The sequence below is a fragment of the Stenella coeruleoalba genome (genome assembly GCF_951394435.1).
Source record: "Stenella coeruleoalba genome assembly, chromosome: 15".
In the NCBI taxonomy this organism is placed as follows: Eukaryota; Metazoa; Chordata; class Mammalia; order Artiodactyla; family Delphinidae; genus Stenella; species Stenella coeruleoalba.
In genome coordinates, this window is record NC_137161.1 from 6,591,514 (window position 1) to 6,605,558 (window position 14,045).

Below are 14,045 nucleotides of genomic sequence, written 5' to 3' on the forward strand. Positions count from 1 at the left end.
AGTCCATTCTCTACGTCTGCATCTTTATTCCTGTCCTGCCCCTAGGTTCTTCAGAACCATTTTTTTTTTTTTTAGATTCCATATATATGTGTTAGCATACAGTATTTATTTTTCTCTTTCTGACTTACTTCACTCTGTATGACAGGCTCTAGGTCCATCCACCTCACTACAAATAACTCAATTTCGTTTCTTTTTATGGCTGAGTAATATTCCATTGTATATATGTGCCACATCTTCTTTATCCATTCATCTGTCGACAGACACTTAGTTTGCTTCTATGTCCTGGCTATTGTAAATAGAGCTGCAATGAACATTTTAGTACATGACTCTTTGAATTATGGTTTTCTCAGGGTATATGCTCAGTAGTGGGATTGCTGGGTCAAATGGTAGTTCTATTTTTAGTTTTTTAAGGAACCTCCATACTGTTCTCCATAGTGGCTGTATCAATTTACATTCCCACCAACAGTGCAAGAGGGTTCCCTTTTCTCCCCACCCTCTCCAGCACTGATTGTTTGTAGACTTTTTGATGATGACCATTCTGACCGGTGTGAGGTGATACCTCATTGTAGGTTTTTTTTTTTTTTTTTTTTTTTTTGCAGTACGCAGGCCTCTCACTGTTGTGGCCTCTCCCGTCGCGGAGCACAGGCTCCAGATGCGCAGGCTCAGCGGCCATGGCTCACGGGCCCAGCCGCTCCGCGGCATGTGGGATCTTCCCGGACCGGGACACAAACCCGTGTCCCCTGTATTGGCAGGTGGACTCTCAACCACTGCGCCACCAGGGAAGCCCTCATTGTAGTTTTGATTTGCATTTCTCTAATGATTATGATCACTCAGTTTTTATTCCTTGACAATTTCTGAAGGCAGAGGTGTGTGACCCAAAAGCCCTCATTTATGAAGCCTCAAGGCAGGGAAGATCTGAGAGTGGGAGAAGAGGAAGTTTTCCTCTTGAGAACCCTGACTTGGTGTGAAATTATTGTGAAATTATTTTCTTAAGTCACATTTGCAAATGGTTTTTAAAAATCATTCCTCCTGCAGAGCCAAGCCTGCAGGACTTGCTCTCCTCTCCTCCCAGTTACCAAAGCCACCGTGTCTTCTCCTTCCTTCTCTTCCTAGCGCCCCTGGCGCTTAGCCACCCCAGCACCTGGAGGAAAAGACAGTGCTGACCAGGGCGTCGGGGTTTCTGTGACTGTCAGAGCTATGGAGGCGGAGCTTCTATTGCTCACGCTGAAATCAGTCTAAAGGGAATGTCCCACTTGTTGTGAGAGCTGTGTATTCTGACATATTCTACACAGTGCTTAGGAAATAAATAAGAGATCGGGGAGAATGGGCAATGGCCAGCTTGTATTTGATTTTCAGGAAGTATTAATCGATGGAGTCAATGACGATTTTGATCACTGATATTTGGTCAAAATTTTGGAGCCAGGTTCCTAAAGCTCAATTATTTTTTAGTAATCCAAGTAACTGTCCTCACGTGGCCCCCTTAAAATCTGAGGCCCTCAGTGGTCATCACTGGAAAACTTCAGCACCTTGGCCATGGCCTGAGCCACAGTGAATAAATGGAAGAATGTTATTAAGAAAACACATCCTTGGCTTTCCTGGTGGTGCAGTGGTTAGGAGTCCGCCTGCCTCTGCAGGGGACACGGGTTCGAGCCCTGGTCCGGGAAGATCCCACATGCCACGGAGCAACGAAGCCCGTGCGCCACAACTGCTGAGCCTGTGTTCTGGAGCCCGCGAGCCACAGCTACTGAACCCACGTGCCACAACTACTGAAGCCCGCGTGCCTAGAGCCTGTGCTCCGCAAGAAGAGAAGCCACCGCAATGAGAGGCCCGTGCACCGCAACAAGGAGTGGCCCCTGCTCGTCGCAACTGGAGAGAGCCTGCATGCAGCAACAAAGACCCAACACAGCCAAAAAGAAAGAAAAAAATTAAGAAAAGAAAAGAAAAGACATCCTTTGGTCAGAGTGAAGTCTTTCTAATTTTAACTTAAGTTTATTTATTCCCTTTTATTTCTTGCCTAGATGGTTAATAACTTTATTATCAAAAAATCTGAAGGCAGTAATTTAGAAATCCCTTAGGCATCTCTTCTCTATGCTAGTCCATCCCCGATTCCTGTATCTTGTTATTTTCTTTGAATCAGTTTTAAACTGTATTCTTGATAGGTGTTGGGCTATGTGACCCCACTCAGCTGGAGAGCTGCTGGGATGAATGGGGTAATAGTTCCGGAGCCACTGAAGATAATCTGCAAGGCAGAAGATCCAATTATAGGTAATTAGAAGTCACCCCAAGATTCTTTAGAAAGTAGCTTGGTATTTATTGCCTTATGGCCATAAACAACTGAATCTGAATAAAAATTAATTTGAAAAAGCTTGACTACTAATTTCTACCGTTATTTATACACTTCCTGGGTATTTCTTATTGCCATGCATTCAACTTTAGCATCCTCAAATATAGGAGTTACAGATGTCAGATGTTTTTTACAGGTAATAGGTGCCTTGTCTGGAAGTGTATTGAGCTTCTTTGCATGCCATTCACATGATGTTGAGACTCATTAAGGCTTTCTAGTACTAAATGGGATGAATTAACCCTTCAAATCTGGAGTAGTAACTTAATGCTTATCCTCATTTCTGTCTCTTTCTACCCACTCACTATTTCAAAACAGAAATAGCTTTTTTTTTTTAATTGTGAAAATCTCTCTCACACACATTGCAAAACTTCAGAAAATTGCAAACAATATAAATCACCTTTAATTTACCACCTAAAGATGATCACGATGAACTTTTTGGAATAAGTGTTTTGTCAATTTGTCTGTCTTTGTGTATCTTGTTGTTTCCAACTCTATTTAGAAACATGAAACCATCATGTCTCTTCCGTTCTGTAATATGTTTTCTATTACTTCATTAAGTGATAAATTTTTTATCACTTTGTTAAATGGTACTTTATTAACTGTCTTTCCATCATCAATAAATATCGATCTTTATCATCATTTTAAATGACTGTGCAGTAGGATTCTGTAATATGTGTATTAAATACTTCTATTTTTAAAAAATATTTTAATTTTTTTTATTTTTTACATCTTTATTGGAGTATAATTGCTTTACAATGCTGTGTTAGTTTCTGCTTTATAACAAAGTGAATCAGCTGTATGCATACATATATCCCCATATCTCCTCCCTCTTGCGTCTCCCTCCCACCCTCCCTATCCCACCCCTCTAGGTGGTCACAAAGCACCAAGCTGATCTCCCTGTGCTATGCGGCTGCTTCCCACTAGCTATCTATTTTACATTTGGTAGTGTACATATGTCCATGCCACTCTCTCACTTCGTCCCAGCTTCCTCTTCCCCCTCCCCGTGTCCTCAAGTCCATTCTCTACATCTGCTTCTTTATTACTGTCCTACCCCTAGGCTCTTGAGAACCTTTATTTCTTTTTAATTTCTTTTTAATTTTTTTTATTTTTTAGATTCCATATCTATGAAACACTTCTGTTGATCATTATTTCAAAATCATCTCTCACTGCCTCTCACTACAGTGACTTCTGTGGAGACCATTTACCCAGAAGCTTTGACCAGCTTTCTGCAGTGGTGATTCAATAGCCCAACACCTACCAAGAATACAGTTTAAAACTGACTCAAAGAAAAGAACTAGATTGTCTTTCAATAAATGCTGCTGGAACAACTGGGTATTTATATGCAAAAAATGAACTTCAACCCTCAACTCATTTCATACACAAAAATTAAACTGAAATAGATCATAGACCTAAACGTAAGATCTGACAATATAAAATTTGTAGAAAAACAGGAGAAAATCTTTTTGGTCTTGGGTTAGGCAAGAAGTTGTTAGGATACAAAAATGATAACCATAATAGAAACAATTATTAAATTCGACTTTGTCAAAATGAAAAACTTTTCCTCCTCAAAAGATACCATTAGAAGATGGAAAGTTTAGCCACAGAGAAAAATGTTTAAAAAAAATATCAAATTTATTTGAACTTGTATCCCAAGTATATGCAGAACTCAATAAGTCAACCTACTAAAAATATTGGCAAAAGATTTGAATAGATATTTCACCAAAGAATATATATGAATGACCAATAAGCACATTAACAGTTGCTTAATTATTGGTCCATAGGGAAGTACAAATTAAAATCACACTGGATACCATTTTACATCTTCTAGAATAGCTAAAATGAAAGACTGACAGTAGTAAGTGTTGGCAAGGATGGGAATGCAAAATGATACAGCCTCTTTAGAAAACATGTGGGAAGTTCTTATAAATTTGAACAACACTCATTGTATAGCCAAGCAATCTCCTAGGTATTTTTCCCAAAGAAGTACAAATATATGTTCACCCAAAGACTTGTACTTGAATATTCATAGCAGCTTTATTCATACTAGCAGAAAGTTGGAAAGAAGCCAGATGTCCATGGATAAACAAATTGTGGTATACTCACAGAATGGAATACTATTCAGCAATAAAAAGTGCTGAATAACAAATACACACTTGAGACAAGAGACCTCATATGAAATTCTAGAAGAGGCAAGGATATATTAACAGAAAGTAGCTTGGTGGTTGCGAGGGTCTGGGGTGGGTGTGGGTATTGACTGCAAAGGGCCGTGAGGGATCGTTTTGGGTGATGAAAATTTTCTATATCATTATTCTGGTAGTGCTTTTATGACTGTACACATTTGTCAGAATTCATCAGATTGCATATTTAAGATGAGTAAATTGTATATAAATTATACCTCAGAAGGGGAGATTAAAAAAAAAAGGTCATTTTGGGAAATCAGATAGAGGAGTGTGCCATGGTTCCTGCTCTGGTAAAATGATTTGCACCAGCCTGCAGGTTCAGGATTCTAGAATCATCCAGCAGGCATTTCTTTTAAGCCGCAACACTTTAGTAATGGCATCCATAAAAGTCCAGAGTTACATATTGCTGTCAGGGCTGGTGATTCTCTTTCTGTTAACTCATCAGGGGGAAATGTCTTGCCAGGGGCGTCCTGGGCCTTCTGTCTGCATGATTAGAATTAGTGGTGAGCTCTACAGTCGGGAGGTCTAAACCACTGCCTCTGATTTGGAATCTTGTCTTTCCTGGTTCATGAAGGATTCTGAAGAGCTGAGAGTGGGCAGGGGGAATTTTCCCTTGACATGACCCAGCCTGGCCAATACCTTAAGCAGTGTTGGCCTTGTTCTGTCTTTTAACCCCCTTCTTTTATCCTCCCACCTTATCCCCGCCCTACCCCTCACCATGGATTTAATTCCACTTTCCTGTCATCATCAGTCACCAGCCCCTACATAGAATGTCTGGATGCATAGGTAACGAATTCTGAGATGGTTTTTTCTCTTGAGCTGGGACCTTATTTTCCCCCTTCAATTTACCTTTTGCATAGTTTGACACACATCAGTGGCACTAAATAAATAAGCCATAATTAATACATATTTGGCTCTTGTACTGTTCGTTTTCTTCTTCTGAAACTCAGATGAGAATATGCATCCCACAGCTTGAATGTTTAAATGCTAAACCAAAGGGACTCTTCTACCCCTTCCTTCTCTTGTCTTATATTAAACTAATGGTTTTAACTAGGGGAATGGCACTGTCCCAGATCCCTTCCATTTAGATCCTTAATAATTAGATGACTAAAAAGAATGTATTTGTAGAAGTGAGTGGTTAGTAAACAAACCACAATTATATGCTTAAGGAAGAAAGAGGAAGAGCCTACGAATACTAATTTGCATTTAGAAAAGTATCCCAAGCAAGCAGTGATGTTTTATAGATCCACTCCAGGAACCTTGAAGAGCCACATCCAGAGAAAACACTTTTCAACATCCTTCATGGAGTTTACTCATATGCATCCTTAAACATATGCTAAGTGAAGAAATATGCCTGGTATGGAAACATTTCTGCAATAATATTTAGGGAAACCTGAAATAACCTTCCACGCTATCATCTGGTGAGTGGAAGGGAATCGTGCAGTTGTCATGGTTTATCGGAACAGAAGTAGCTGTTTAAGGCTTACTGTGTGCCAAGAGCTAAGTACATACTGTGCTATCTGATCTTCATAATAATCTTACAATGTAGGAACTAATGTTATCTCCACTTTACAGATGGGGAAACAGAGGCTCATAGAGGCTAAATAACTTGTGCAAAGTAAGTGCAGGGTTTGTGTACAGGTCTGCCTGATTCCAAGTCTGGGTTCTTAACCATCGCTGCTGTCGTCCTTGCCCATGACTGGTCCTGTAGGAATTTGACGCCATTGTCAAACGGCAGTGTTGGAGCCTCACCATCGGAGCTGGCAAAGACTTTTCTTTCCAGCAGCCAACAATCAGAATGGCAGTCAGATAATTAACTTGTCTTCCCTGAAGGAGCCTTGTTCATGAGACAGTCTTCAAATGGGGCATGAAAAGGCACTTGGCAAATTGCAAAAGGAAATAACACTTCAAAATGAAAAATTGATTCACATTTATCAACTGTGGGTAACAAAAGAACAGGCACCATCCTTTTGGGGCCATCACTGAAATCAGTTACAAAGAGTTATACCAATGATGAAAATGGTTGCATTCCTTGATTCTAATCTACCAAAGCAGAGACGATTTCCTAATCATTGCATTACTCAGGCCCCGCATGGACTTCCTCTTTGTTTTATTTCCTTTATTTATTTTTGGTAGCTGTTTTAATAATGGTGAAATACACTAGGGTGTCCTAGCAGCCATTTGCAATGTGCAGTGACAGGCTTCTAAAATGATTTCTTCTGGATCGATCTGAATGTAAAGCCATTCTGAACACCGAGAGAGGGATCATCAAAAAGAAGTTTGCATTTTTTTCCAAATTAAATCTTGTGATAGTGGAGATGGGGCATGATGCAATACTGGGTTTTGTGGGCACTAGGATTATGAAATAAAGGTAAACATCCCTGGGTAATAAAAGTATGTTTGAGAAGTCTGTGGTGACGGTTCTTTTCCTTTTTGACTCATCTGGGTATCAGATGGACAAACTGAATAATTTATTCTTCTTTTCTATCCTCACTTCCTCCGAACAGGCCTTCCCACCTTGTGTGTTCAGGACCTCAGTGTGAGGCAAACATCCCAATCCATGAAACTCCATCAGCAGATGGTAGCACAGAGCAAGAGAGTGTTGGGGGTGCCGAGAGGAAGCATATGCCTCTGCTTAGCCTTATTCATTTATTTTATAAATTTATTTATTTTTATTTATTTTATTTTTGGCTGCGTTGCGTCTTTGCGGGCTTTCTCTAGTTGGCGGTGAACGGGGGCTACTCTTCGCTGTGGTGCGTGGGCTTCTCATTGTGGTGGTTTCTCTTGTTGCGGGTCACGGGCTCTAGGCTCTAGGCTCAGTAGTTGCAGTGCACGGGCTTCAGTAGTTGTGGCTCGCAGGCTCTAGAGTGCAGACTCAGTAGTTGTGGCGCACGGGCTTAGTTGCTCCGCAGCATGTGGGATCTTCCTGGACCAGGGCTTGAACCCGTGTCCCCTGCATTGGCAGGAGATTCTTAACCACTGTGCCACCAGGGAAGCCCTGCTTAGTCTTATTTAAACAGAGGCAGAGGAAAGGGTATTTTATGCACAGTTTAATTAAAGGAAGTAAAAATTAGCTTTAATAATTAAAAATGAAATTGAACCCTTCTCCCCTCATAATTAAATTAACCGGTCCAACAGTCATTTTTTTTAAAAACAACACTTTTTTAGGGACTTGGAAGGATTCAGCTGTGCTCTGTCCTTAGCCCTTAGCTGGGTTCTGAGGATCAACTAGGCGGCCCACTTCACGTTTTGTTTGTTTTTGTCTTTTAGCCGCTGGACTCTAAGAGGCTGATCTGAGGCTTCTCACTTGATTGCAGTAACTTCCTCCTCAGAACTTTCAAATGATAGAGTTCTCTGCTGCTGTGAACTTCTGCACCAGCTCTTGACATTATGTTAAGTATAAACAGACAGCTTTGCCACGGCGGCTGTGATCAAAAGACAACACGTTTTTTAAGCCTGCATACGGAAATACATCTTGAAAATATATTTGTGAATAAATGGGATGAAAAATATTAGTTTGTAGTTTTTTCTGTCTTTCCCTTGTCTTCCTGCTGTCTAAAAAAAGTGACAGCTGGGGGCACCAGGCCTCAGCTTTCCTTGATGAAGCAGAATCTGAGTAATGGGATGAGAGAATAAAAATGAAAGAAGTCAGGCCCAAGGAAACTACATAATGAGACAAACGAACAAATAAACAAAAAAATGGGGCAAGGAGGAGAGTGGGGGAAGAGTCATCAGAAGAACCATACAGGCTGGGTTTCCAGGCGAGATTTCAGAAGTGAGAGTTCGGGGAAAAATTATTTTCCATGTGGAGGATGGTGAGTGGCAGAACTGGGTACAGAGTATTTTTGAAGATGTTTGATGTATATGAACAGTATTCTCTTTTATCAAGATTCATGAGAATGGGTAAAGATTTGGATTCCTGTTGGCTGTATGTTTTGTTGTACTGTTATTTAGTTTGAAGAGGGACACAGCGTGTCGGACAGAACCACTTGGGCCTCTAGTTATGTTCAGATATTCATTCATTCATTCATCTTTTTGGTTTATTTAGCTGTTTTCTGTTTCTGCTGTGTGTAATATTTAAAAGTCTTGGGTTCTTACATGTGTAGTTTTAAAAATAGGATCATCAATTATGTAACCTCCAGTGATACCCAGACCTTCCACATTCCCCGTCTGAACTCTGCTGTTCTACAGTGAACTTACTTTCTGAATAAAGGGGGAGGGGGAGAAACCTGACAAAGTCTCATTTCAAGCTCCCAATGACAGAGGGATGTTTGAAGACTTGTTGGAACTGGAGCAGGACACTGTCCAGAAGATCGTGTGGGTTGATGCTCTTTTCCCCTGGAAGTTCCCTATGGGGTATTCTTTTTAGAATCCAGTTTCCGCTGTTGCGGTCTGTGGTGTCCGTTCAATGATGGGAAAGCCATTGACATTTCTGGGCCTGGGTTAGACTGGATGACCTCCGTTTTAAGTGTTTTTCCACTTAAAAATGTCATGACTCTACAATATAAAAGATTTTTTATTTATAGATATGATGATTTCCTGAGATTATTGGAGAAAATGGGCAAAGAATGGGTTGTTTAGCTCCTACGAGCTCTACCTGACAGCTCAAGCTTTCACATGGGACATAGCTGATACATCTGATGTTACTGTAGAGTGTGCTTTCGTATTTGTGGAGCCTCATAATGATTTGTGTTTCCGTTGACATTTTATTCGTATAGTCATGATGATGTTGATGATGATGGTATGATGATAGTGATGATGATGGTGGTGATGATGGTGTCCATCAGCACCCATTCTTCCAGGTATATCCTTAAAAACATCTACGGCTGGTGGCTGGATGGTTAGGCATAGACTTGCGTTTGAATCCTTGATGTGCCATGTGGCGGTGTACTCATTGCTTAATCTCTCAGAGCCTCCGTTTCCTTATGTGAACAAGAGGATGACAACAGAAGCCCCATCACAGAGTTCTTGTGCGGATTAAGTGGGTTAATAGAAAAAGTCATAGTTGCGTGTCTGGCACAGAGAAAGTGCTCAGTAAATGGTGGCAGCGGTTGTTGCTGTTTTATTATTGTTATTATTTATTATTATTTTTTTTTGCGGTACGCGGGCCTCTCACTGTTGTGGCCTCTCCCGTTGCGGAGCACAGGCTCCGGACGCGCAGGCTCAGCGGCCATGGCTCACGGGCCCAGCCACTCCGCAGCATGTGGGATCTTCCCGGACCGGGGCACGAACCCGTGTCCCCTGCATCGGCAGGTGGACTCTCAACCACTGCGCCACCAGGGAAGCCCAGACCGAGTTACTTTTAAATCCTCCAGAGACAAAGCCCCCGCTTCTTCCTGCACCTGAAGTAGCACTCGGCCCGCCATGGTTGTTACCCAGTAGCAACACAGTTTACCTCGATCTATGTAATCATCTGATTCATAGCCGTCTCTCCCCTCCGACTGTAAGACTTGTTCAGCGTTGTGTCTGCCAGACCCAGTGCATTGCCTGGCCCACCAGGCCGTACAGTAACATGTGTTTATTGACTAAGTGAAAACCTAAGTAGTTAAGTAAGATCCTTCACTTGAGAAATGACACTGCATCATTGGCCAAGTGGATTTGGAAATGGCAAGTTTCTGAGTAGCTGTGTTCCTCCCGGAGAAGATGGGTGCTATCGAGGCAAATTCCTACTGTCTCCTCCAGAGGAAATTAGAAATTAGGAGGGAAATTTTCACCCCTGGATCAATATACAGCAAAACTTCAGCTCTGTAACCTTAAAACCCGAGCAATTAGCTTTGTTTGAAAAGGTCATCGGTGGTTGTGTTCCTCTCCTCTGACAAGATGAGCTGTCCAACAGAACTCAGTTTAAATTAGAAATATCTCTGGTAAAGTTAATCACAACCTTGTCTATACTGTCGGACTGCAGGGGAGGTGTAGCTGTCGGGATTCCCCGCTGCTCTGGGGGAGCAGCTAGGGTTTTCCTTTGCCGTTCTGAGTGTGGCATGGGAATCTTGCCATCACCTACCAAAGAACCTATCAGTAAAAGCAGCTGCTTTTTTTTTTTTTTGGAGTGTCTTTTCTGAGCCAGATGCTGTAAATCCCTTTTAATATATTTCTTCCAAACTTTGCATCACCTGTGAAGTTAATGTCACTGATACTCTTATTTCAGGCAGATGAAACTGAGGCTCAGAGAGGTTAAGCCACTTAAGCAAAGTCACACAGTGAGCGATGGTGTCTTTCCCCGATAAAACCCGGAAAGTCTGGTTCCTCTATCTGTAATCTCTCAAATTCTGGGATGAGGGAAATGGACCTTGGGTGCCAGAGGGACAACTGGACCATTTTGTCATCTCACTGTCACGTCAGCCCCTCGCTTCCTTGCTTGGTTGCTGGACAGGCAGTGACTCTTTAATTTCAGAGACTCCACGTGGTCTGCAGGGAGGGCATGGGCTGTGAGGAGAAGGCGAGAAACGTGCAGATTAAAAAACAAACCATGTGTGAGTGGCCAGCACTTTTCTCAGCCTCCTCCTGACCCCAGTCTTCTTACCTTAATCCTTGTCCCCTGAATTTCCTGCACATTTATGGCTTTGGGAAAAAGCAGTCCCAATATAGCCAGTCAGGGCCAAAGAGACACTCCAAGGAGCTTGAGAGAGTCGAGGGAGGAGGAATGGAAAACTTTTGTGGGTGTGACAGTAAAAAAAATTCTGTTAACATTAAAACTCTGTCACCGTTAGTAGGCAGGAGAGACAGCAGGTCATGCGGGAGGACATGGACTTTGGAAACAACTGGCGTCTAAGTTCACATCCCAGCTTTTCAGCTTTACCAGCACAGGGCAGAGATGGTGCTGGCCTGTTGGCTGCAGGTCCTCCGAGGACCCTTTGAGTGTGGTTTCCATTTTTCACTGTGTCCCCAAGCCCTGGCGGGGGGGTCCTCACCAGGATGAGAGCCCTGTTGTTTTCCAACTTCCTCCCTCCACAATCTTTGGAGCGTGATGTCTCCCTGACATTGTCCCAGCCATGAAGACCTTTCTAGCAACAGAAAGTGTGGAACTCTTTCACTGGGATTTCCATGTGCTCCTTAACCAAAGGACTTGAAGTTCAGTGTATCTTGGTGTTTCCCAAAGGATGGCATCTGTACCCTGGGGAGTAGACGACATGGTTTTAGGTGGCACTTGGAAGAGGTTAATTGCAATAGTTATTTCTTTTAATGTGCAGGAGGCCCACACACCATGCTTTATGGCGTTATTGTTTTGGGCCAGGCTTCAGGAGGACAGAGGAACGCACCTATCCCAGATGGGTGACCCTGGGTTACGTAACAGGGTGATTGTGGGTGTGTTACTTGGTGATTTTAGCATAAAATACAATGGAATAACACAGTCGGAAAGGTATTCTCTTTTCCATTCTCTTTTAATGTTTCTGATTATAGGAGAAAAAGAAAGCCCACTTGTTGCTGGAACACTGGATAATCCCTTTTGTATCAGGAGAAGCAAGAGACAGACTCCGACCATTCCACTGGAAACAGTATCTAGCTGGAATCTAGTAATGATGCTTGTTTCATTGTATTTATTTTATTTGTTGCTTTCTATCTATGGCAAGTGATGCTGGCTTCCATGGTGGTCGTGATATAAAATTCCAATTAAAATAAATTTAAGTAGATTTTGCGTTGACTTGAAGAAAATTAAGGAACTGGGAATTCCCTGGCGGTCCAGGGGTTAGGACTCCATGCTCTCATTGCCAAGGGCCTGGGTTTGATCTCTGGTCAGGGGAAAAAAAAAAAGAAAAAGAAAACTAAGGAACTAATAGAAGAGTGGATGTGAGCATGCAAAAATCATGCTGATGGGGCACAAAGGACAGATGCTGGAGAAGCCTTGATCCAGCAGGTCTGATTGCAGGGATGGGGGAGACCGCCAGGCCGGGAGAGCTGCACTCCTGGTTGGGTTGTGCCATCTGTCTGGGGACCCTCTAGTTCCTGGCCCTGTTTCCAGCCCACTGTCACTTTGCAGTGACTTGGAATTGGGTCCACCAGCCACTTCTCTGCCAGTGATTCAGACCTCGCAGCCTGCCCTGTGTCCTTGGGAAACCGCAGTGACCCAATTACTCACGTCCAAGTGGCCCTCTTGTCAGCATTCAGGGACTCATTAAACCACTGTTGGAACGGCTGTAAACGCAGCACACAGCACTGCCCTTTCTAAGAACCGTAACCTGAAGTCAAAACGCGTTTCTGGTAATGTCACCAGGTGCAGATTCCCATCTTCTTCTTTCCCTCCCTCATGCTTTTGCACATTCAGAAACCTGCCCAGGCAACGTGTGACCCCAGGAGGAGAAAATTTGATGTGACAGGACTCCACGACCAGTGCCATCCTCTGAATACCGCTGAGATGCTGAACAGTGGCAGCACTTGAAGAGGCCAAGCCCTTCCTTTGAACTAAGAAGTTGCACATGACATTGGTAAGTGATGCTCGCTGCAGCTGCTCTGCTGGGCTAAGGTGCATTAAAAAAGAGGGTTAGATGGGTATGGTATCTCTGTAGATGTTTCCGGTATCCTGGGGGGGTGGGGTCTGCATTTGAACTGATGATCACCATAACCTTCGGGACCGTTGACAGTACAAAACGGCCTTTGGGGTCAGGTTGGTTTAGCAAAATGAGATCTTTTGCTGGTGGAGTCCTAGTGGTGATGTTGCCTGGTCCCTTACTGTGTGCCGTGCGTTTTACATACGTGCCTGCATTTAATGCTAACGGCAGTTTTATGTAGCGACTGGGAGGTATTGTTTCAGATTTGCTTGTGAAAAAACTGAAGCTCAAAGATGTTCAGTCACTTTCCACGGTTTGGGCTCCGGATCCATTTAGGTCTGAAGTCGAAGAGCATCTCCAGTCTCTGTACTTAGGCTACCTGGGGAGAGGTATAGTTACTCTAGTTTTTAAAAGAATAACTTTAAGGTTCTGAAAGTCTATGTCCCAGCTTCATCACTCTCTAGATGAGGAGTTGCATATGTCCCCCACAATTAGATGCAACACTCAGAGGGGATGCATAAAGAGGGTCACTGGAAAAGATTGCTTACAAAGGTGTGGGCAAGAGGAAGCAAGGAAACCAGCAAGGGTTGGTGAAGGGGCCCTGGGGCAAGTGACAGCAGGAGGCCCTGGAACCCAGAGAGACCTGAGACCTTGGGAGGGGACCACTCACTCGGAGCTGTGGCCCTGGGTGGACGGATGCAGTCAGTGTCAGACTGCATCCCAGCTGAGCCGAGAGAGCAAGGGCTGACCTCTCCTGCCCCCCGCCCCCCCGACTTTCTCCTGGGGCTGCCCATTGGCCAAACCTAAGTGAACGTCAGAGGGAAAGGGAGCCTGGGTGATACAACCCGTAGAATCACTTCCAAGACAAAAAGTAGGGTAGAGAATGGTGAGGATTGAGTCTGGAAGGATCAAGGGAGCATATCCAGCACGGAAACCTGAACCCTCTTTGAGTTAGTGACCTGTATTTGTCATTTGTTGCTGTGTAACAAGTCACCACGGCACCTAGAAGCTTAAACAGTAACTGACAGTGTGGAA

General features: G+C 43.2%; 1 protein-coding gene across 25 annotated transcripts in view; it reads left to right on the forward strand.

Annotated features, from left to right (window-relative positions):
- Positions 1-14,045, forward strand: part of CBLN4 (cerebellin 4 precursor) — a gene marked incomplete at its 5' end in the record, with an annotated part of 575,839 nt that overhangs the window by 139,407 nt on the left and 422,387 nt on the right. For 19 of the 25 annotated variants that reach the window (XR_013824133.1, XR_013824134.1, XR_013824136.1 and 16 more), the window contains 2 exons: positions 11,926-12,038; positions 12,788-12,947. The remainder of the gene's footprint in view (positions 1-11,925; positions 12,039-12,787; positions 12,948-14,045) is intronic. The other 6 variants (XR_013824137.1, XR_013824146.1, XR_013824148.1 and 3 more) reach the window with 1 other exon arrangement.